At 33.1% G+C, this 25,425-nt stretch overlaps 1 protein-coding gene across 5 annotated transcripts in view; it reads left to right on the top strand.

Moving 5' to 3' along the window:
* Positions 1-25,425, top strand: part of LOC105247865 (protein tincar) — a 126,651-nt gene that overhangs the window by 9,938 nt on the left and 91,288 nt on the right. For all 5 annotated transcript variants that reach the window (XM_025412527.1, XM_011252321.2, XM_025412526.1 and 2 more), the window contains exon 2: positions 12,475-12,527. The gene's annotated coding sequence lies outside the window, so the exon portion shown is untranslated. The remainder of the gene's footprint in view (positions 1-12,474; positions 12,528-25,425) is intronic.

Raw genomic sequence — 25,425 nt, 5'->3', positions numbered from 1 at the left:
AATAAATTTAATGTTTCAAATACAGTTATTTTCGATTACATTGTTATTGCAACATAAATATATATAGTTAGAGTGTTTAAGAAATAAAAAGTATAATAATTAAATTTTTTTTTAGATTAGATTGTATGTTTTAAAATAATACAAAAGAAAAGTTTTGTGTTTTCTACGAAAAAGATTGTCGATATTCAGGATATTATCCCCGATTATTGGACGGGCACGAAAAGCACACTGATTTAAATTACCGCACAATAGCGTCGCTTGCAGGAAACCTGTTTGCCGGGTGTTCAGCCTGTTCTTGTGTAGCCGTACACAATATTTGAAGGACTTGGAGCGCTACGAAACCACAGACTTGCTAAACCACACGCAGCAATTTTGACAGGCCAGGAATCGGAAAGGGCCTCGTTAATAAGATTTAAAATACATTTATATAAAAATGTATAAAGTTGTTTTTGATCGAATTTAATGGAATCTAGATAGATAAATATATATTACGTAATTTGTTTTTTTAAAAAAGTGTTCGTGGAAAAACATAACAAAAAACAAACAAAAAATATTTTTCATATCTTGTTAAATTTTTTTTTTACATCCCTATATCGTACTGTTGTAATATATTGGAAAAAAATACAAATGCATAAAATTGAGCGATTTTAAGAGATCCAACACAATGTTGCCTCGAATAATCTGCGAAATATTCAACACATGTTCTCTCTGCTAACAATTTGAGTATGTTTGAATTATCAATAATTTTTTTTATATTTGTTCAATTTTATTTTTCAGCATTTACACTATTGAGGAATTTTAATTTTTCTCTGAATTTTCCCTTAAATTTACGTAATACGGTTTGCGCGTTTTTCTGCCATTCGGTTAAGCTCTGTTTAATGAACTCTTTTATTAGCTTCTATGTTGCCTCATTATTCCAACGATTCTTATTTGCATATCTAAAAATCTGCGGATCATTCATGAGTTTATCTAAATTTCTCCGGTGTTCTTATATTTTTAAATCGATAATAAAATCGATAATTAATCGATACTCAATCATCAATAATTATTCTAACCAAATTAAGTGAAGGAGGGAGATAGAGAAAGAAGAAATATACGAATGAATTAATCCAAGAAATGAATATTATTTAATAACCAACAATCAATATTCCATCAACGTATTTGTCAACTCTTTTATTTGCGTAAGGATTCTTTTTCTCTTCGTGATCGTCTATAATCTACTTTATTCCTTAACCTTGTACTGCTCAAAGCGAATCTTGCAGCTGCACCGCTCGTCTTTTTGTACCTTAACACATTGCAGACGAGAGCTACCAAAATTCTCCCTATTGCACAACACGGGGAATTTTCGAAGCCCGCCAGCAATATGTTACAGCGTTAAGCAGTTTCGTTTGTCGGGGAAATGGACTGTTAATTATTTCAAGGAGAACATCCTTTTGCTACATTGTTGTCCTAAGACGAGGAGAATTAGCCTAACAGATTCTCCCCCGTGAAATACTGCCATACGAAGTGGAAATTTGCGGAAAATTATAACGTAAAATGTAACATACTGCTCAGAGATTCTCCAGACGTCGGAGGGGAGGGGGAGAGGGAGGAAGGGCTGTTATCATTATTAATAACTTCAGTAGCCGTATTTCCGCCGTCGTATTAGCTAGGAAATATACGTTGTTTCATTGCGCCAATAAGCTAACAATACAAATTTCCAATTTCATCATATTTTCCATTTCGCGTTAAATGTTCGCGATTATTTCGAGCCGAGTAACTTTCACAGTAGAGTTGCTTAATGACATGGCAGAGCCGGGCAATCACTACAGAACACCTGCCCCGGACGTATTTATGTTAGCCGAACTCCTCTCTTTCTCCCTCTCTCTCTCTTCCTCTCTCTCGAGATTCTGACATTGAGAACTTTGTAAGATACGAGACGCTCTGTCGTATGCAACTGGCTAGCCTTCGATGTTCTCTTCGAGCGAGATATATATCCTTTATATATCCTTACGTCGCTGTAAACGTACAGTAATGCGATAACGGTGATGATAAACGAGTTCACGGCTACCCTCTCTGTCATAAAAATACTTTGAGGCGGTCGGATATAATATGTAAAGAGCTATTAAATGCGCGTGGTCGTATAACGGAATTTTCTAATATCGCGTGTATGCACCAGGTCGTTGCTCGTTAGAATAAAATTCCAGACAGATCGATTTTTCGTTGATTGTCATGCCCGTGGTCATGCGACATTTTATGTATCACCTGGACAGACATGGGTTCATAGTGTGCGCATGTGTGCATGTGTGAATGGTTATACACATAATACATCGCTTGATGAGCCATTGAAACCTGAATTTTATTTTCCATCACAAAACAGCAGTAAAAAGCCATAATAACCAAGTACATTTTACTTTAAATGTTTAATGGAAATAAAAATATAATTTATTAATTTCACGAAATGACGATTTGTCATATGATACAATTGTCATGAATGAATTAATGAGGTTTTTGGGAAAAAACGAAGAAGAAACGTTGTATATCGCAAAAGGGATTTTAATGAGATTTTTAGCAAAACTCTCTCGGCAAAGTTTTGGTATAGATATACCTATGTTTTTCGTCCTTGAGACACTTTTACCACGTCACTCAACCGAGTGTGTGAAAATATCGACAATTTACAAGCGCTACTTTCTCAAGTGGAAGATCTCGTAGATCGCGTATGCAAATCATATTATCACGGAAGTTAATATACACACGCAAACTTCCGTTTCTTCGCGTACACTTGCCGGTTCTGTTTTATGAGATTAGGTACAGGTTTAAATTTACAACGTTTCTTCATGATATTATCGATTATAGAATCTATATATATGATAACAGAATGCCAAACATACACACATACATACAAGATGTTCGCATGTATAAAAGAGGATATTTGAATGCATGCACTGGCTGTTCATGATTTTTTTTATATCAGAATTATAAAATTTTTAAGACATGTTCTACACTTGTTGAACATTATTGTTTCAACAATTTTAATATTATATTTTCAGCAGGTTGACAATTGCATTTATTGTTTATATAATGATTTATTTTAACTCAATTTTATGACATTAATTATATTTTTACTAAATATAACTACATTTAAGTATAATAATATTTATTAATAATTATATATAATAAATATATTAAATATAAAATATAATAATATAAATAATTATTAATAATTATATATAATAAAGATTGCATGATAAATTTTTGAAGTAATATCGATTTTAGTTCAAAGTTGAATTGTTAGAGTTGGTTCCCACGAATGTCGAGTAGTTGAAAAAATGATAATTAATGCCACGGACTATGCATTTCTTACATGTGCACCGCATTATTCGTGAGCGTGCGTGCCTGCGTTTCCCGGCACGTGCTATGACATTGCTCGCACGTGTGCGACTAGTCTACCTTCTGTTTCGCATCGAAATGCGATTGTAATGCGTAACTCTGGCACTAAGCTCTCTGAGAAAAGTCAATACTGCCACAAGCAGATTATCACACGTCTGTGCATTAGATATTTATGGGACATGTGTGCATGAAAAAGTTTGCTATTCGTTTTCGTTGAATAAATAATTTTATATTGTTTTGTCGAAAATTAAGTTAATAAAAGCGCTATATTTCCATTATTTCTTAATAAATATTTAGAGCAGGGTGCTTGCAAAAATATAGAAAACATGAATTTCTCAGGAATTTTTTGTATCTGAAAAATCAGGGAATTTTCAGGTAAAGTTAGCACCTCGAAATGCGAATTTTTACAAAATATAGCATTCGATTGTCCACAATTTGTCCATAAATAGTTGCCCATCTTAAAAAAAATTAAAAATAAAAGAATAAATAATTTCTTTTGCAAGGCTTTTTTGAAACTTTATTAGGACTCGAGAAATTAAAAAAAAATTTGATAATTTTCTCTCATATTTTAAACAGTCGAGAAATGAATGAATTATATGTTTCAAATATATTATTAATATATATTTATCTTTATTTATATATATTTAACACCTTAACACAAAATATTGATTGTGCAAATAAAAAATGCCTTGCATCAAACCTTGCATCAAAAAATACTTTAAAGATTTTTTTTTACTTGAAATTTTAAAAAAGATCAAAGAATTTTTTCTTTTCAGCGAATTTACAAGTTTTGAATAGACACTCCTTAAACAGTTACTTTGTATAACATTTATCGCGTCTCGTTTGTATATCTCCTTAAAAGTGGCACTTTCAGCAAACGATAGTACCCGGGTTGAGGGAGATAGTTGAATGAAAAATGACTGAGAATCGATCGCTCCGTTTATCCTGCATCCTAGTGGACAATACAATGTTTACACTCATTCTTCTCGGGAACGTATTTCCATTGATAGCCGGCATAAAGAGACGGCTTCGGATCGTAATGCTTCGTGTATTCAGCCGCTTTCGTTGTCGATTGGCGAACGCGAAACGTACAGTAGGACGTTATCGCGTACTTATCTTGGTACAGGCGACTAGAAGAGAGCGATCTCTATTCACCGCGAGCCCCTCTAACTTTCCAGACGACAAAAGTTTATGAAATTCCTCAAAAGCTCGGCCTATGCGACGTGGACGTTGGCGTGACGGTGCGAAGGGAACTTTTCGAGCTTTCAGCGAACGTGAGAGAACCTCTTGGAGAGGCGATTCCGCGGCCTCCGCTCTCGTCATGACGTTTACTGTGGATGTGTGCGAGGCCTATTGTTTTCATTCACAGCAAGCGAGTTCACTGCAACTCGCGGTTGCTCGATTCTAGCGAGTCATTTTTCCTCAAAACAGCGTTTTATCGCGACAAATAAATTTAAATGTTAGATTCACTTAAATTGCGATAGTAATCTCTTAATATTATTTAATTAAATTATACAGGGTTTCTTAATAAGTGCGAAAAATTTTAGGAAATGATTCTTTGTCAAAAATTAAGGGGAGTGTTTTATATAAACGTATACTCCTATATTTTCTTGTGGAGTTATACTCCTTCAAAAATGGGGATAAAAAATTAAAATAAATATTGGTCATTTCCAACATTTATTATAATTTTGTTTTTGTTTCAATTTTTCCAACATTTACTCTAATTTTATTTTAAAATTTTACTTCTCGTAATTCGAAACCTATGCTATTTAGCATCGTGCGGTGCACGATAACGTATTTTATTTTCTTTCGTGAAAATTGTTGATTTTATGAAAAAAACAAAAGAGATAAAAAAGTTTCTAAATAAATCAAGCTTTTTAATGCATATTTTTAGATGATCATATTTCACCTTATTAAAAAGTTTCTAATAAAAAATTGAAAGAATCATCTCCTAAAATTTTTCGCACTTATCAAAAAACACTCGATAGATGTTTAATCTATAAATAGAGGGAGAAACGAATTCAGAAACTCTAAGGATTCCATTAGTAACCGCACAAAGTTGTGCATATGATGAAACAAGACGTTATTATTATACCCTGCCAAACTGTTGTAAATTGTTTTGCACTCTGCGAAACTTGGGTAGCGGATTATGATAACGTTGTTGAATAGATAATAGCCACCGGTGTCGTCGAGCAAGATGGCCGAAGGTTGTTTGCCTGTCAAACGCCTTCGCCGGACTCACCCTTCTCGTATCCTTCGCACCCTATGCCTTTGTATATTCGCTCTATATTGGAGACCACTCTATTTCGAGCTTGAGGTCCGTGGAATATATCGAGGCAGAAGCGAGAAATTGACGCATGTTAGGTATCTACCTACGAGGGTTACCTATAGGTAACCGTCAGCGTTCCAAGATTAATTATCGTGAAATATGCAGGCCGGTCATCGCTGTAATCATCGCGAGTGCACTTGATAATGCTTCTCATGGGGTCGCCGCACTTTTGACACGTTCTCTCCTCTCCTTTTTTTCCCTTCCTTTTTTTCATCCCTTCCCCGAGAGAGCGTGCATATTTCAAGCTCACGCTATATCAACCGCAACCGGTGTGTCACAACCATCGCGATGAAAGACAAAGAACGCATTTGCATCGGACGAAATTTCCCACGGGTTTCGCAGGCACTTTTTCGCGATTCTTTACCTTGGAGCCACTTTGAAGCTGCGCGATTCCTGGTAACTTGGCACTAGAGCGAGTAATCTGATAACCTAAGCTTGGCTGTGTCCCTTGCGGAACTATAGTTTTCGTTAGTCCATTGTCCCCCTTCAGTTCGTCGTAATCCAACACTTATTGTGCATCTCGTCCAAGCTTCTTACTACTAAGCCTGGTTATCGTCAGACGAACTTTATACACGAGATGCGTTATTAATGCTCTTTTATATTGATTTCGCGGAAGTTTGGCAGCATGGAAACTTCGTCGAACATTTTCGATAATAAAAAAAATCAATTTAACGTTAATATCTGAGAAATCTCGCGGAAGGGAATAATTTCTCTAACGTCTTAGAAATATAAAGAACTTGAACTGTCTGAAAATCAACAAAGGCAATCGTGTTCTATCGATCTTATATATTTCATTCGATGCATCTCTTTTGAATTTTATTATAATTAAAAAAAAATCTCCGGGACTCTTCAATCTCCGTCACATCAATAGGGGGTGTTTTTAGAGTAACATATACATGACGTTTATGCTAGTTACGATATCATAAGCCACGCAAAGGGTCGATGGTAGTTAATGTAAAAACTTGCGTGCTGACCTGTAAGGCTATTTCTAACGGGTCGATATATTCTGCTCCGCGGTATGTCAGGTAAAGAATACCCGGCAGGGGTAGCTAGGGGCCACCGACATGAATTATTACTCCCGACAGGATTCGACAAGCGCGCGCGGGACAAGCACAAATTACTTCCTCGCTTCTTCCATTTCGTACAAATGACGGTGCGTCTTTCACGATCGCGCGCGAACGCACTACCTTAATTTTTATTCGGCACGACAGAGAGGGAATTTCCTAATGTAATGGATCCTGAATGTAAGGATCGTCCTGTCTTAAAGCGGAATATTATATAAGTGAGTTTATTTTTGCCGTAGCTAATTTCCTAATTAAAAATTTGAGGAGCGTAATACGTTTAAAATATTTTTTACAAAAATTTATAATTAAATTTTATTTTTTTATATTTTTTTATATAATCCATATTTGTGGGAAATAATTCTGTCACGCGATAAATTATTCAATTTTTTGTAAAATGTAAATAATTTGCACGTGAAAGAATTTTCGTATAAAAATTCTATCGTATTTTTTATTGCAACTGTTGGTTTACAAATGAATAACGATTACTGGAAAATCATCGGTAGATTTAATGTAAATGTTTCGATTGTAGCATGTGTGTGTTGAACAATTTTATATTTATAAGAAAAAAAGATAAAATTAAACACAGAAACGTAATTTTTATTTCAGGCTTTATTTCGGGTAGGAGAGGTTTTTAATTCTCGTGCACAGACAATAATGCGGATTATATTTTCTTTCTCTCTCTTTCTCTTTCTCTCTTTCTCTCCACGGTCACAATTCGAATTTAATTGAATTTTTCCCGCGGGTGTTGGAGATTAATCGGTGGGATCATTTGCCGGTTCGCTCTTCGCGTATTCCGCCGGATATCCGCTCGACATTGATACATAGTATTACGATAAAAATTTTCGTATACGCTATATTCGGATCGAACGTGTTTAGATTTATCTATGTCTGTAGCTGTTTGTACAGAATATTTTTTTTAAATGTGCACATGTATCTAATACGATCGAATTCTCTGATGAATGTTCATGTTATTTTAATTACGATATTTTATCTTAATTATTAGTAATGTGTATAAAATGTATCATTTTGTAGGAACTCAGAAATAATTAAAAATCCTAGCTTTTAATTCTACAATTATTGATAGTTTAAACATATAATTCCGGCTGTTAAATCAAAGAAAGAAAATTAAATAAAAAACATAAAATATTCGAAGGAAAATAAAAATATCGCAGGAGAAAATAAGACGTTTCGTGAATTTAGCATTTCAGTTTATTCCAAGATATTTTCTATAAATCAACACGATCATAAATATTTGTTTAAACTCAAGAATTTGTTTAAATCAAGAATTGTATATCTATTAAAATCAGGACTTTTAGTTATTTAATAATTATTTTTAATTATTTGATAATTTATATTAAATGAATGTATAAATTATTATAAATAAATTATTAATAAATATGTAAAATATATAATATATATAAATTTATAAATGTATATTATATATAAAATATATAATATATATAAATTTATAAATGTATATTATATATAAAATATATAATATAAATTTAGCTTTACACACATATCATGTATTTTTAGTGTGTATAACGTAACGGTTTAAGTGAAATATTAAACTTAATATTTCATATTTCAAATTTTAAAAATTTTATTCAATTACTGGGGAGCAATCAGCATATTTTCTTTCTCAGCGAAAATCTTTCGGAAAAGTACTGAGGCGGCAGTTTATATCTTTCCTGCGACGTTCTCGCACGTGATATCGTACACTCGGATTCACATGCTGGATTTATGTGTTTGTTATTATACTCTCGTTCATATATTTTCACGCGTATATTTTCTGGAGTTTCTTTCCGAGTTTTTAAATGAAGTACAATTTATTTTATTTTTCTGAAGATAGTAGATTCTGAAGATCTCAGCTCTATACTAATTTATTTCGTCATATTTCCATTGATACTGATTTGTAACTGTTCGAAATTAGAAAATCTGATTCTATACTTCGCGTAGAGACTATGACTTACTTCTTTTATTTCTGTCGTTCCAGAAAAAATTTTCCAGCTATTTCAGGTATTTATCGCTAGGAAATGGATTTTTCGCGCTTTTCTAACTGTGATAAACTTTTTGTATCCGCAAATTGCTTTTTAAGCAGCATATATCGGTGAGCTATATATTCTGATGAGAAACAAATAGAAATCGTAAAACCGTATGCCAATAACCTCATACAATAAATGCCATGAATCGTACACACATTTTCTCAGAATTTATAACTGTATCTTTACCATTCTAACGATAACTACGTTCATCGAAAATTCATATTAAAATATATATGCTGCATATTAATATTGAATGAATTTGTTTCTTTTAATTAAATAATTCCGAGACAATATTTTCGACTGAAATACTAAAATTTTATTTTTTAATATGGAAAAATTTTTAATACTGTGCATTGTTTTCTTATTACATGCCACGGGGATTATATGCTTTTTTTTGGATGGCGCAATGTACGTATATGTACTTATTGCGTAGCATGTGTGCACAAGTTATTAGCCGCTATATCGTGAAAAGTTTTTAGGAATTTGTCCGCGCCTACTAGAGAGCGGGCCAACTTATATTCCGCTTGCAGAGGAGCACTCTCAGGATTCCGCTTACGGCGAGCATCGAGGAATTTCCTTCATCTCCTGGCATCGATCTTCCATCTAGTGGGAAGTATTCCGAGAACACCGGCTGCATGTCCGATATATATTGGTGTGGATTTATAGTCATACGGCCCTATATATATATATATGTACTATATTATTCCCTCCCTTTCGTTCTCGCTCGTAGGTCGCGTTAGACGAGAAAATCGATATTTTTCCATGTTCACTTTACGATAAGAGGTTTTACATCATATTGAGAATACATCAATTATGATGAATTGAACTTGGGAATCTGCGATTCTATATAAGATACTTGTCTCATTATTATATTTTTCTATTATTTTATAATCATATCCTATGCAAGTGTTTCTTTCTTTATTTATATTCGAGATTATTTTTCTCTTGATTGATTGATTTATATTTATATTAATGTAGAAAATAACTTGGAATAAAATTTCGCGAACTGGTACATTATTATTTTACGCCAGGTTTTTTTTTCTAATGAGTGTAAGAAAGTTTTCTCATTTATTCATAGAAGTTAATCTCGAAAATTGTGTTCGAAGCTCTAGAATGTATGCTTCAGACTCTTCAATGTATGCTTGCAAAGTCAATATCTCGCGATGAATGCCATTAATCTAGCCATCCAGGATATGAAACCATTCAGGAATTCCGATTAGTTCTATGTTAATCGCATGTGCAGAGAACCGGGAAGTAATTAACTTTGATGATTGAATTAATATCTAACTTTATTAAGTATAATTATTAAAAAAATTATTCCTACGTGTATATGATGCTATATTAAAATATGGAGATTAGAAGTAAATGATATTGCGCGTTTATTTTAATTTTATAGAAACTTCAAAAAAGTTTAATACTCAATTTTTTAAATTTCTTTTCATATTGAACTATTTAACAGTTATATATATTCATATACACAATATAAAATTTTCCATTTTATAATTATTCAAAATATTTAACATTTTATTTTATTTTATTACATTAACATTTTATTTTATTATTTTATTTTATTTTATTACATTAACATTTTATAATTATTCAAAATTAGAAGGATGCAATTAACAGGAATGCATTTATCTATATCTGCATATTATTAGATATATTTTTTTTTATCTTAAAGTAAACATTTAATTTTTATTTATCTTAAACTTAACATTTAATTTTTTTATCTATATAACTTTTGCACATTATTCAATGCTTTATTCATCAAGCTAACATCATAATCTAAAATATGATTTGCTAAAAAATCATCTTAAATTTATATGCAAAAGAATTAAATTGTGACACAGATGAAAACATCAAGAGTATTGTTAGAATATTCACGATATTAACGGTCCAACGAATGGATTACGTTGCATCAGAATCTGTGAAAAGCACAACAGGTGTAATCTCATTAATATCCTTCGGAAAAAAAGGCCGGTGTCCCCGCGATTGGCAGCTGCTTCAGTCGGGAAGGCGAAACCGCAAACCCAACAGTATCTCCTTCGGTACAGGAGCAGCTTCTGCGAATTTCGGTTCCCTGCGTTTCGCTTGGATTCGCCCGTGATGTGTGTATTTACTTGCGTGTTCGCACTTGACTTGCTCGCAACTCGATACCCCCGTATCTAATTACGCACAAGTGACACGCATCGCGTCAACGTGTGTATGCATAAAGTTACTCATTATTATATTATGTGCCTCTCACAAAGCGCGCGCCGGCTTTTAACCGTCACGGCGCGAATTCGAAGTTACATTGAGGACCGGTTTTGCTATTGTGCAAACTTTCCGCCGCTTTGAGAAATTCTGTGAAACTTTAGCTAACCAACAATAACGAATAACTCGAATAGATCTAACGGATCTCTTTGAAGAGAGATTATTCAATGCGGGATTTAAATCCAAGACAATCGTTGAGTGAATGATACATATAGTTCGCACATTATACAGAGCATCTAAAACTGGCCACCTGAGTAATTCGGCTGCTTTCGGTGATAGAAAAAAATGCTTCAAACCACATTTGCTTGGTTTTACGAGAACTATAACCTGTTGTTTTGAAGAAAAAATATGTAATTTGCAATTGACAATTACATATTTTTTCTTAAAAATAACTATATATTTTCTTTACACCAATTGATTCCTCTCATTATTTTGTACATAAAAGTATTAAGGTAAGATAATCGAAAAATGAATAGTTTACAAGATATTTTACGGTTTATGTAAAATTAAGAAATGATTTCAAACCTCATAACTCGGAAAGTACTTAATGAAAACTAACTTAATTATAGTATTTTGGAAAGCTCTCGAGATGAGCTGCAAGAATATGCAATAAAAAGTAAACGGTTCCATTTAAAGATCAAAGTGACCTTTGTAGCTTCTCCACCCTTTCACCTACAAAAAAACCATTGATCTCACAATCAGATTATAGTTCTCGTAAAACCAAGCAAATGTGGTCTGAAGCATTTTTTTCTATCACCGAAAGCAGCCGAGTTATTCAGATGTCCTGTTTTAGATGCCCCACCCTGTATATAACATGACTGATATTAATATAATATTAATGTCAATATATTAATATAATATAATATTAATATAACATTAATATCATATTAATACAATATTAATATAATATAAATTAATATAAATTTTAGCTTTTATTTCTTTTCTTCGGACACAATATATTATTTTTAATATATCTTATTAGACTGCTTTTTTTGTATCAAGAAATAAATAAATTTGATAAAGTTTCTCTCTATTATTGTAATAATAATATATGATTTGCTATCATATTAATCTACATGTATAAATATATTGACAGCAGTGAATATATATTGATATCTGATTATCAGTTTACAAGTTGACTGGCTGATTTCATATACAGATTAGTAGATGTGGGTTGCACTGTTCGTTGAATCTAAATCCTCGCCGCATATGTTTAATGAGATTGATTCTGGTGTTCAATCACGTAAAGAGCTTTTCTGATGCGTTGGCTTTAATCTCTATAAATCAATTCCATCAAAGTACCATTGCCGTTTGACGAGATGTTTGATAATCTGTACATATATCACTCGTTTCCTGAATATATCTTTTTAATTGTTACGTTATTTAAATATTAACCAGATGATTTTAATTACAGATATCGAGGAAACTTGGCCGATTCCAGTCGTGAAAAGGACAGCAATATATTTGGTGAGTAATTATTTTACTCTTTTAAAAAGCATTTTTCTTTTAGATTTCTTTTGTTTCCATAATAAGAAAAAATTTATGTAGCGATATGAAGAAATTAAAAGCAAATATAGCTTTGTAATAAATATGTAAAATCGCATTTTATTTAAATTTTAGAAGAGTGATAAAATATTATAATAATTATTATTATATCGCGCAGTTAAAAATTTTTAATATGTGCATAAAATATATTAATCAATTAAAAAATTAAATATTTTAATCATTAATAAAAATAATATATAAATATTTGATTAATATTTTATTGATTAATTAATTAATAATTTATTAATTGATATATTTTAAGCATAAAAATATAGTTGCTATTAAAACATGAAAATGATGACAATGTAAATGTACAAAGCAGTTCACAAAAATAAAATTTACGTTTCATTTTCCTGGTAAACTGCGTGGCATAAGTTGGATAAAAAGGACTTAGATGTAAGAAGTAGAAAAAGGTTCTTGAACTTTGTGATCTCATGAAAGTTTGCGAGATGGAGGCGTCTGTAGGGAAGGGGGAGGGGAGGGGAGGGGAGCGTTAATAACCTCATGCATCATCTGCGGGCGAAAAAATTCTTCATTGGTCGCTGACGCAGCAGTAAAAAAAATTTAGTTTAATTGATTTCAATGTACATTCAGCAGAGCATAATACGGCAAATGCGTGTTGATTATTGAAAAATACTGCTAACAAAATCCTCAAGTGACGGGATGAATAAGAAATTCTCGCGTCTGTTAAAAATACTTTTTCATCTTAACAACACTATTGTATTTCTATGCATTTCAATTTATCAAACAAAAATTAAATTCCTTTTTAAACACGATATTCATGTATTAAATGCATTGAAAATTTCCACATATGTTGCGTGTATTATTTTATGCTGGCTCGCAACATTTCGATATTATTGTATTCTACACGTCCAACCAGATCACGTCTGGATTCAGTCTACTGGATTATGAAATTATGAGAAACTGTGTTTCTCTCCGACTGCGTCAAAGGCAAACTGATGATATATTCTGGTATTTTGCCAAAACGAAGGCAAAATGGAAGCGAAAACGAGGAGAGAGGTAAACCTAAAAGGGACGTAAAAGGATAGAAGCAAACCAAAAAATACATAATAACGCGAGAATACATGATATAAATGGCAGTCACATGCAATCCACACCTGCGGCTTTTTAAATAAATATCGGATTATCTCTTTCGGCAAATTAAAATTAAAAGAATCCAAAGTGGAAATTTGTTTCTTAATCATTAATTGATATTTCTTTTATTCGTCCCACATTTATTTATATAATAAGCGAATGCCATAAATGTTTTAAAATTCGATAGGAATGTTTTCGATTAGTAATCCGAGTCGTTTTAAAAAAGAGATTTTTAATTAAAAAGTTTAGATATCTAAAAAAAATGTGCTACATTTTATCAGTTACATACTTTTAATTGAATCAAATGTTTGTTTGACTAAAGTGGATCTAAAAAAAAGTTGTACATATTTTTACATATTGTGCTTGGAAACGTAATTTTAGAGATAAAATGTGAACAATAACGCAAAAACTACATTTTGTATTTGAAACGATGCCAGTGTAGTAAGATTTAGCGGTTGGCAATGTCCGATTTCGCGTAATTTCAGGAATTTAAAATAGTTTGGCAAGTTGGATAATTGCAGGATTTAATTTTAATTCGGATAAAAAAGAACGCAGCATATTTATAAGCGAGCATTAGAATTTCATGACCAAGCGTAATAAACGCTATCAAACTGCATTTTCCTCCTTTTCCACGACATCTAGGGTAAAATCGAAAATGTAACACTTTTTAATCTTAATTTATTTTAATTTATTTTTTATTACAATGCTTTTTATCGCGAAAATTATCATTTTGTGATTGTAGAGCAACATTGAGGTAATAAATTTTCTGTAAAAATTGTGGATTCTTTAAATTAATTTAATAATCTGATTAAAATAAAAAAATGTATTATTTCATTTTACTTTGCATTTATCGGACATGTGAGATAATTTTTGTATATCGCAGTTATCTGAAAAGCGTCCAACACCGAACGCGAGAAACTTTTTTGTGATTCAATCGTATTTTCGGTCGTGCAAAATAAAAAATACTAAAAAAATGGGGGATTTCAGTGTTGCAATGTATAGAACGCAGAATGTCAATACAGCAGAGGTTGAATTGACGATATGAGATGGTATAGCCGACAACTAATGCCATCGAGGGTTATCCGCCTGCCTTTATCCGATCCATCCGTAATTAAATTCCGACGATCAAACTAACTGAAAGCTACGCGTGATTGCACGCACTTTGCCGCGCGACATTAAGGAATTTCGTCGCCTTTTCGTCGAAAACATCCGACTTTATTGTGTTCTTCCTTTTTAAATGTCCTATCGGAATATAGAAAGAGAGAATTTTATATGCGGGAATAATGAGAGATAAATATAGTTATCAAACTACTCCTCTCTTACTCGTTGAATATGAATTTTTTGCGACTATTTTTTTTTGTCTGATCTTCGTTTTCATAATTTAATAAAAAAATGTAGTTTTATATACGTGTGTTTGGGCATAATAAGTATGATATTTGGAGATCAAATTTATTTTTTTACCAATTATTTAATGGTCGGTGGTCGTATTTCCACTGACGTCTCGGAACTTACTATTTTCTGTCGTAATTTTCCACCAGGACAGCACGTGCGACAAACGAGCAGCGCATATTCCTCTGGCCGTAGGTTTCGTAATTTACGGCCCGCACCAGCCATAAGTCATTAAATTTTGTCTGGCGGACTTTGCAGCAAAATAAGAACTCGGGGAACTTCAAAGATTTTCCTCTAATTAGAAACTTATAAGGATAACTTTTAGTGATATTCTTCACATTTAAAAGAAATATATACACCGAAGTCTGTAAGAGGAAATTATTACAATTGTCACACGTATTTTTAATAATTCTAAAATGAATTACATCGCGCCAGAGTATTTAGCATTTTTTGCGGGAATTTTATTGGCGCAATTGAATTGTAATCGGGAAGGAGGTGCCAACCGCAGACTAATTGAATCCTTCTCATTATCTCGCACAAAAGATGCTCCACCGGTACCTTCACCGGTTGCTATCGGCGCAGATATGTATAATTATATGTATGTGCACAATGGTTTAAGTGCGGCCTCGGTTGTCTTCCTTAAGTACCCCTCTCCCTCTTCTTTCCCTCGCCCTCTCTGAATACGCTCTTACCCACGTTATATCGGTATCCTTCGTTTTTTTGCTTTTCCCTCGGCTTCGTCCTCTCTTGACACAAATTCGTTTCACTAGCAACAAGTTTATTACGATTGTACGAAAATTCTCATGAAAGGGGAGCTAATTATGAGTGATGGACGTGAGGTTGAGCCCCCCATCGCGTTAGGTACAGTTGGCGGACTGTTTTAATGCGCTTCTCTCGTTAAATTCGCTGCTTTTCTCATTAAATTTTATTTTAAGAGTTTTTTCTTCACAATCTCGTCACTATTCGGTTACTTGTCATTTAGAACGCTCTACGATCATTTCTCTATTAATAATGCATTCTTCTCTTCACGAGGGATACCGGGCAACATTTTTCCTCCTTTGTTAATTTTTATTATTCTATTTCGCCCGCCTTTTGTTCTTTCCTTCCGTTTGTCGTCTGTTTCTCTTCCACGTGGATGCTCGCGCGTATAAAAAGGGGCAGTTCCTCATTTAACTTACAAACAAAATTATTCATGGCAACTCCTGCGCTAATCATGCGTCGGGGAGAGTTTCCGCGCGAGTCTCTCGACGTGCATGTGATAGTCGCAATTGCAAGGAACAGACATTCCGGTAAATAAGAGATACGAGGTGTTACATGATAATCGCTGCTGCTACTCATTTAACTATTTTCCTGTTTCTCCATTCCATCCCTCGGTATCTTATTTCATTTTCTCTGTCTCTCTTTTCTCTTTCTATCTCTATCTCGCGCACGTGCGTTTCATTAATACATCGTATTAGAACAATGGAGATACAGGAAATTGTGTTTCGTGCGCTGCGAATGAAATTACGTTATTTTCACTAAACGCAATATTTTCGACACTTATTTTCTTTCTTACATTACAGATAATGAATAGCAACCGGGTTTCTTAATAAGTGCGAAACATTTTAGGAGATAATTCTTTGTCGAAAATTTAGGAGATTATTAATAGAAAATTAAATATTAAAAATTTCTAATAAAAAATTGAATAGGGATTGCTAGTTTCATCTCCTTATAACAATATGGGAGGCTGAAAAAAATACTAATAAATAACCTTTTTATTAGTAGAAAATATCCGCCTAATTTTATTTCTTTAACTTGTTCCAAATTTGAGAAAAAAATAAAAACCTAATTTTTATCCCCATTTTTAGAGAAGTGTAACTCCACAAGGATGTAGAAGTATTATATATGTTTATATGAAAAACCTCCCTTAATTTTCGACAAAGAATCATCTCGTAAAATTAATCGCGCTTATTAAGAAACACCCTGCATATGTTTTACCAAGATGTCGAAGATATTCTTAAATAAGTTTCTTTTTAATAATAAACTATTAAATGAGATTTTTTGTTTAAAAATTTTTTAACAGTTTTTGTATATTGAAATGTTTAATTATTTGAGATGTGCCATTTTAACATTCTCAGAGTCAGATGTACTATGTCGTGTCATCGATTCAACAGCCGTATATTTAGTCGCATGAAAATAGCATCGCATTTCAAAGTGGTCCCAAATGATGTGTCATGAATAAATAATGGAAATTCCAACATGAATGACACATTACGATACATTACGATAATTCTGAATATATTTTTCGATAAAATACACTCTCGAGCTATATTCAAATTTCAGGATATTATTTGTTGTAGATTCTATAAATACAGGAGATAATTTTTGATGGAAGAATAATTCATTAGCGAAGTTACATAAAGTATTACAAATAAAAATTTAATTAAAATAATGTGAAAATAATTTTTAATGATTAAAAAATGATCCCATGATATTTTCCTTTCGTTTTTTTAATAATAAAGTTTATTACCGAACTTACACCTTATAATCAGTAAAAGATACAATCTGTTCTGCTTGTCTGTTGCGCGAGTCCACGGCGCGTCATCAAGATCGTAAGCTCGGTGAGCCAAGAAGAGACAGGTTAAAGTGAAGATAGCAGAAAATTAAGGAGGAAGGGTATAGGATTTAATACGGCGACTCTCCTCGCTTATTCCACAGCAGGTCTCTCGCCGTACGAGTTTGCGCACGGCACAACGTGCAATTTTATTTAAGAACTCGCGCTCTTGTTGCGTCTGCCTGATTATCGTTATCTCGCTCGGCGAGCGGTCACTTCCGGTCGCGCGCATAAACACCGCCGGTTTAACCGATCGCACGAGGGAGATCGGCATCGTCGATCTTTCTCACCGGTCGTACACGTACGCGATTTTGCATGCATATATGCAACGATTTTTGGGAATCGGCGCGTTACGCTGCCGCGATGCATCTTGCGGAACGAAGTCCGCCTCGAAATTACGGACGGCGAGATTAGATGGCGATCAGCTGTTATCCATATGCACGAGGAATCGTGAGACATGACACGCATCTCCAAAAATCGCTAATGGCGACTGATTTTCATATACAGGATGTGAACTGTGCTGGTAGATAAAATACAAGATTCAGACGCAGATAAACTTTATTTGAGTACTGAATAAAAATTTCGAGAAGAGAAGGAAAGCGATTTTCCATACTTATTTTGTAATAATTTTAAACGAATATATATTCCTGGATAAAATTGACGCATAATTTTTGTTCACATTTTTTTTTTAATTTTTCGTTAAAATTTAAATATCAGCTTTTAAAGAAAAAGTGAAAAAATTATGCGTTAATTTTGTCCAGGAGTATGTATATTAACGATTTTAACATTGATTTTACATTGACTGAAAATTACTATTACCTTTTTTTAGGCATTAAATTATTTTTCCAAATAAATATGTCATTAATATTTTCGTCTGTTTTGATGGAGGAAAATTAGAGAGATAATAGATTTATACGAAGAAAAACTTTCTTAATTTTAGCACACAAGCTATAACAGTTCTGGAAGTTTGAGATTTGATCTTCATATTTCTCGATAGCTGAATAAAAATATGTTAATTCTCTCTACGCCGAGTAACAAAAGATCTTTCATTACGCCGGGAAAAGCTTGCGTCGGTTTTCAACGCGGTCGGAAGAGACGGAAGCCGATTACGTAAATTTGAAAGTACGATTACGTGAAAGTAGTCGAAAAACGGCGTCATTCAACTTCGTTCATTGTTATCGTTTCTTCTCTCGCTTTGCATCCGATCATAATTCTTTCGGCACGCCTCATTTAATCTATTATCTCGTCAACCGAGGGTCTTAACATTGACTTATAACCGCACGCGTTGCACACACCTACATAATTCTTTTTTATTTAAAATTAATAATTAGGAATTTGGCTTAAATAAATAAATAAATAAATAAATAATTAATAAATAATTAATAAATAATTTTGATTTAATTTTGATTTATTTATTTATCAATATTCATTATATTTAATTTCGTCGTTCACACAACCGAGGGTCTTAACATTGACTTATAATTACACGCGTTGCACACACTTACATAATTCTTTTTTATTTAAAATTAATAATTAGGAATTTGGCTTAAATAAATAAATAAAATAATAAATAAATAAATAATAAATAATTAATAAATAATTTTGATTTAATTTTGATTTATTTATTTATCAACATATTCATTATATTTAATTTCATCGTTCACGCAATATTTAATCTCGTTATCCTCGTAATATTTAATCTTAGACGCGGGATTTAATTCTAATATGTAATATTGTCAAGTGCGTAATGATGTAAGATTCGCATATTATTTCAAGAAAGCAACTCAAGTACGTTGTTGTCTTTATATACACGACGACGTATACTTACTCGTATCGTGCCATTTATTTAGGACAAGTAGTCTTACTCTTGCACTCTGAACTCTCAAATTAAGTCTAATTAGGACAACATAGAAACATCTGTCTCGCATCTGCTCGTGCTAAGATAATAATTCATAGCATTATGAATTACTTTCAGTGGATTCCCAAGAAAAATTATCAAGAGATATAGCAATGACATAAAGATAACAGTATCTTTACATGCGATATTTAAATGCTTTCATTTAGCAGCGTGAGATATTCGAGTATCTTAAATATCTTGCGCTGCTAAACGGAAGCATTTAAATATCGCGTGATGATATTATCTGTATGTCATTGCTATAGCTCTCGACAATACGTTTCAGTCTTCCTCTCACGTAGATTAATATGAGTGCGATGAAAAGCACGGGAATTGACGCGCTGACTGGGACAATATCGGAATGCCCGTATTTACTCCGGGGCATCATTGTCTACGGAATGAAATGAAATGTCGAGCGACTCTTCTTTTTTTTTTTTTAACGGGAATGTCCGTGTAACGAGCGTCCATCTTTCAGCATGTCTGCGTAAATTTCCGCGTGCAGATTACACGTATATATAGTATAGGTAAACGCGAATGGGTGAATGAATACGCGCACACGTGTGGGGCCGCATTGTGTTGGATCTATGTAAGACGCGCACGCGTTCATGTGAAATGTACCGACGTACCTAACGTTTACTCTATGCCGCATTGAAATCTCAAGAGCCTTTTAAACCGCGTCGACCAACCGTGGCCGGTTCGTTCCGTTCCCATTTTCAGTAATTTACAGTTGAATGCGCATCGTTGACGGGCGCCACTTACTTAACGCGATATAAGCCGGGTATTTAAGCCAGACTGAGAGAGGATAATGCCAACTCGATTTAAACGTCACTCGGATTTTACGCTCGTGGGAAATGTATCGATGACGAGTATTCGTCCATCGGGTTAGTGGTTTGACGTAAACGCGTTCGATGAATAATATTTATGTATTTGCACGCGCGGCATCCGTCTGTTGCTGTTTTATTGTCCACTCGGTATGCGTGGGATCTGCTTCCACGACAGAAATATTTTCTCCGTCTATTCCGAGGATCACTTCACCTTCGTTCCGATAGACATCGATCGCGATAGTTCGACCTCGGAAGCTTTAAACGCGGAGAAATACGTGTCCTACGTACGAAAAAACGATCATCACGGCGTGCCTAGTTTGCCAGAAGATAAGAAGCGAGAGACGCGTGTCTTTCATAAGATATTACGAGCAGCTTCCGTTTTATCCGTTGAATATCCTCTCTTCCTCCCTCGGTCGGCGCGCATTTATTCCTGATAGTCTACAGCTCGCGATTCTGTTTGGTTTGCCCTTCGACGCGGATTACCAGACACTCGTCCAGCCCTCTCGTAGGGGGTTTCTCCATCTCGATGTCGGCGCGAATACTCGGAGACTTTTGCAATTCCGTTGCTTCTCTCTCGTTCTTTGGTAGCCAACGCATATCTCTCATGCAACGAAGAGATCGTCTATCCTTTGGTCGTGCCGCGGAAAAAGCGAGGCAATCACTTTGGGATTTTATCCGGGATTACCAACGCGAGGGGGAGGGCCGGGAGGAGGGGGGCGAATAAGCGAGTGAAAAGGAAGGCGACGGAAGAGTAGAGGACTCTTCGATTGCAACGGATTAAACGGAGACTTCGCCTTTTCCATCGACTTCACTCCCGCTCTTCAACTCCGTCTTCTCTGCCAGAGAGAAAGCTCCCGGGAGGAGCGAGTACATTTACACCGTGGATTTTCCACGTGGAGAGACACGGGATGGGGTGGATCGCGCCTCTCTCTGTACCTTATAGTGTATCGATTCGGATTAACGGCGACGGTCGTTGCATCGATTGTCTCTCCGGCCGCTGCGATCCTTGCGGGACACACCGCTGTGAAGGCTTTCATGACGCTGCGGTAGCAGCCTGTTTGATGAGATGTCCAGCTGGGCGAAGTATTGCCGCACGTACGATCGATAAAGTCCACCGTGTTCCGGTAATATTTTTTTTCCTTTTATTTTTATTTTTTTTTTTTTTTTCAATTCCCATTTTGCAGAGTTACATTGACAGCGATTGCGTTCCCTTTTAGACTATATATTCTTATACATACAACATTTAAAGATATATTTGTAGATATATTTTAAATTCATCTTATCTATATTTTTTGATAATAACGATGTTATAATAATAAGAAACGAATTAGATAATTACACATACAACTACTGAACATATTTTCAATTATTAGTAAAGACGTTTTTTTTTAATCGTAACATCGTTACATCAACGTAAAACAGAATAATAAAGTATGATTCTAGTATGTTAATTTTAATAACAAAGTCTAAATAGGATTTGTTTAAAATTAAAATACATTTATTATATCTTTATAATACATTATCACACATATTGTGATAATCTTATAGAAGCTGTGCAATATTGCAGTTTTAAATGTATCTCATTTATTTTTTAATTATCAATATATATGTTGCAATTAATTAAAAAATCAAGGTTCTATGATTAGATTATCAGTGAGTCAATTCGTGTGTCATCGGTTGGCTCATATGTTTCTGCCGGAAGTTTTAAAAGCGATGCGGACCATCCTAATAACTAACGAGGGGAAATCCTACAAACAATTCTGTTCCCCCGTATTCGATACCATTGCTTCAGAAAATGGTGTTTCTAATTACGGATGTTCTAAATTTGGAATGTAACTCTAGACGTGGGGTGGCATGTCCAATAACACAGTATATTTTTCATGGCACGTTACTTTACCTCTCTCTCGTTTTCTGTTTAATTTTTGAAATATTGAACTTGTAAAATATACCAAAAATTATTCAAATTAATAATATTAAGTATAATTATAATTTTAATTTAATTATAATTTACTTTACGACAATTGACCATGATTTATTCATCAATCAAAAAGGAAGAATTCTTAATTAATATTTAATAATATCTACCAAAATTTGAAGTATATATGGAAATGTATAAAGGAAATGTAGAATAAAAAGTTTTACATATTTTTTTGGATATTAAATTTATATATAATAAATTTAATATGTCGATATGCCAAGATGGATAATCTGTGAAACACGTTGATATAAAACCTTGACATTATTAATAATAATATATTCATTATAGGTTCTAGGCAATTGCACGATCGATAAATGTGTCATGGTCATAAATGCTGGATTAATATTTGCCGATCCATATTAACTTATTTTAGATTACTGTTTAGTATACATACAATTATACGTAGCAGAAATAATTAATTGAGTTTGCAATTATATTTGACAGAGGATATTACTTTAAATTATGTTTAATTAAAGTTGGAATATATTTAATATAATAAGAGTTCCTTATCTTTTATTGATATTATATTGAATTATAACGTCAGAAACGAAAAATTACACGAATTTTATCTTTGCGTAATACATTGAAATAAATAGTTTTTTTAAAATAAACTTTAAATAAATAAATTTTAATAATAACTTAAATAATAAACTTTACGACAATTGATCATGATTTTATTAATTCATCAATCAAAAAGGAAGAATTCTTAATTAATATTTAATAATATTAATTAATATTTTACTAATCTATTTTATCGAGAACGCAAGTAGTCGTATTTTCAAAAAAACTTATTTATTATGATGTATATATTTCGCAAAAATAAAACTTCATATGATTTTTCGCTTCTGTATTACGTAATTCAATATGCAATGAAGACAGGAGTTTTAAATTTATTATTTATGATCAGATATAAATTTTAATAAAACTCGTGGATATATCTGTAAAGAAAAATTATATTTAAAAAAATTAAAAAGAAATTATATTAAATAACTAAAATATATTCAATAATAGAGAGAGAAAATGTATTTGATATTCTACATTGCGATATTTAGCGCAAGATATCTTCTCTTATTCGAAAGTCATATTTATATTAAAAATGAATATGATGTATCATTGAGATTTCAAAAGTTCCAAATTGAGATGCATCATAAATCTGACATTAATCTATTTTCGTTTAGAAAGTGTATGCCAATATACCACAAAGTTATTCGATTCCGAAAGGAATTTTGCACTGTTTTAAGCTGCCCCTTATCTCTCTGGAGCATCCAAAGTCGAGATGACGGGTGACAGCGGCTAGACATGCGCGCTACTGGATATATCGCTGTAGTATCATAGACATCCTTTTCGGCTTTCCTTCGCAGGGAGAAGTACCTGGCAGATTTCAACCGATCCTTTTTTACCGGCTTTGACAGTGATAGTCACGAACTCGATATTTTTCTCGCAATGTAATAATATCAAACTCGTGTATAGTATATACACACATACACACACATACGTTTGTACGTCATTCATATTTTCATTTTTATTAAAGCATAGCATTGCACCTGGTAGTTTCATTTCTCGGATCGACGGGGGTCCATAGCAATAAAGTTGAACGTATTCGTAACGTGCGAATTAATACATTCCGGCAACAACTCGCTAGAACGTAAAGTCTGAGCGTAAAATGAAAGTCTTGGATCTCTCTAAAGCGCGACATGGGCGAATATATATATACGTGAGGACGACTTTGATATTTCTAATTAGATTTCTGTCAAGAGTAATATCCGAGAAAAGAGATAGTCCTCGAAGGATGGCGAGCTTTCAAGTTTAATCAAGCTTCATTTCGAGCGGCGGACTTTCCAGAGTTGTAATGACAATTGTTATTATGTGGAATGGAATTATTTACGCCTTTGTTAATTAGATGTCAGTGAACACGCTTACCCACGTGTAAAACATCGACGGACCGACGATATTTATTCTCTCCTCGTGTCTACTTTGCATTAACCGGTGTAACTGGTATAAAACGAAAAAAATTCACTATCCTGACATTATATTAATTGCAGGAAAGATAATATTACAGTTAAATGCAGATTTTGCAACGAGCACTGCAATTTGTTTCTTGTGATACTTTGCACCTGCACAAAGCCCTATTTTGCACTACACCGCGGCATTAAATCTGCAAAGGCAGCAGAAAATGCAGTCAGCATGTAAATGCGCTTCACGTATTACGAGTTTAATCCTTTTGCAACAGGAGTCCTTTTCATAAATAAAAAGAAAAGGAGATTCTTCTTCTTTGCGAAAAAAAGCTTTTTTTTAAATTACAAAAAGGAAGATTTTTTCAATAAATAAAATATAAGATTGAGAAAAAAAATATAAGATTGATAAAATATAGACTGAGACCAAATTAATAAAAGATCATAAAATGATTGGAAAACCGCTTAAAACTGATTCGGATAGTATCGAATAGATATGGAATACAAAATTAGCAAGAATGATATAAAGTCGATCCTTATATACGTAATTTAACGTCGAAATGCCGGAGTATTATTCTCTTGAATTTCGCAGTATATAATTAATATTGGCATTTAGACATGGTGACTGACACTGATTCTGTCACTATAACTGACATTGACATTGTCTTTTGCAATTTGCGATTGAATCGGAAAACTCGTTTCGTCATCTTCATTTAAATTTCAAACAATTTCGATAATTTTGCTCGCGTAAAATATATAAACGGTATCTTTCCAACCTTACTTGAATAGATGGATTAAAATGGATATTACCAAATTTAAATATTCCGTCATTAATTATAAAACATCTTACTAGCTGCGTTTGTACAACAATTACTCGATAGCCTCGATCGTTTAATTTTATTACTGTAGAGAATAATCACTCGCATTTATTATTCATTTTTAATGATCGACTTCCATCAACTACACAGTAAAAAATAAAATGTTAATTTTAAAATTGTTCATATGTCCCAGAAAGTCCACTCTAAATTTTAAGTTAAAATAATTCATTCGTCGTATTTTATTTATTGACAAACTAAAAATGTTAAATAATTGACC

The sequence above is a fragment of the Camponotus floridanus genome, unplaced genomic scaffold (genome assembly GCF_003227725.1).
Source record: "Camponotus floridanus strain SB8 unplaced genomic scaffold, Cflo_v7.5 scaffold52, whole genome shotgun sequence".
NCBI lineage: Eukaryota > Metazoa > Arthropoda > Insecta > Hymenoptera > Formicidae > Camponotus > Camponotus floridanus.
Note: the sequence above shows the minus strand (reverse complement) of the source record. Positions and strands in the feature narration are given on the sequence as shown.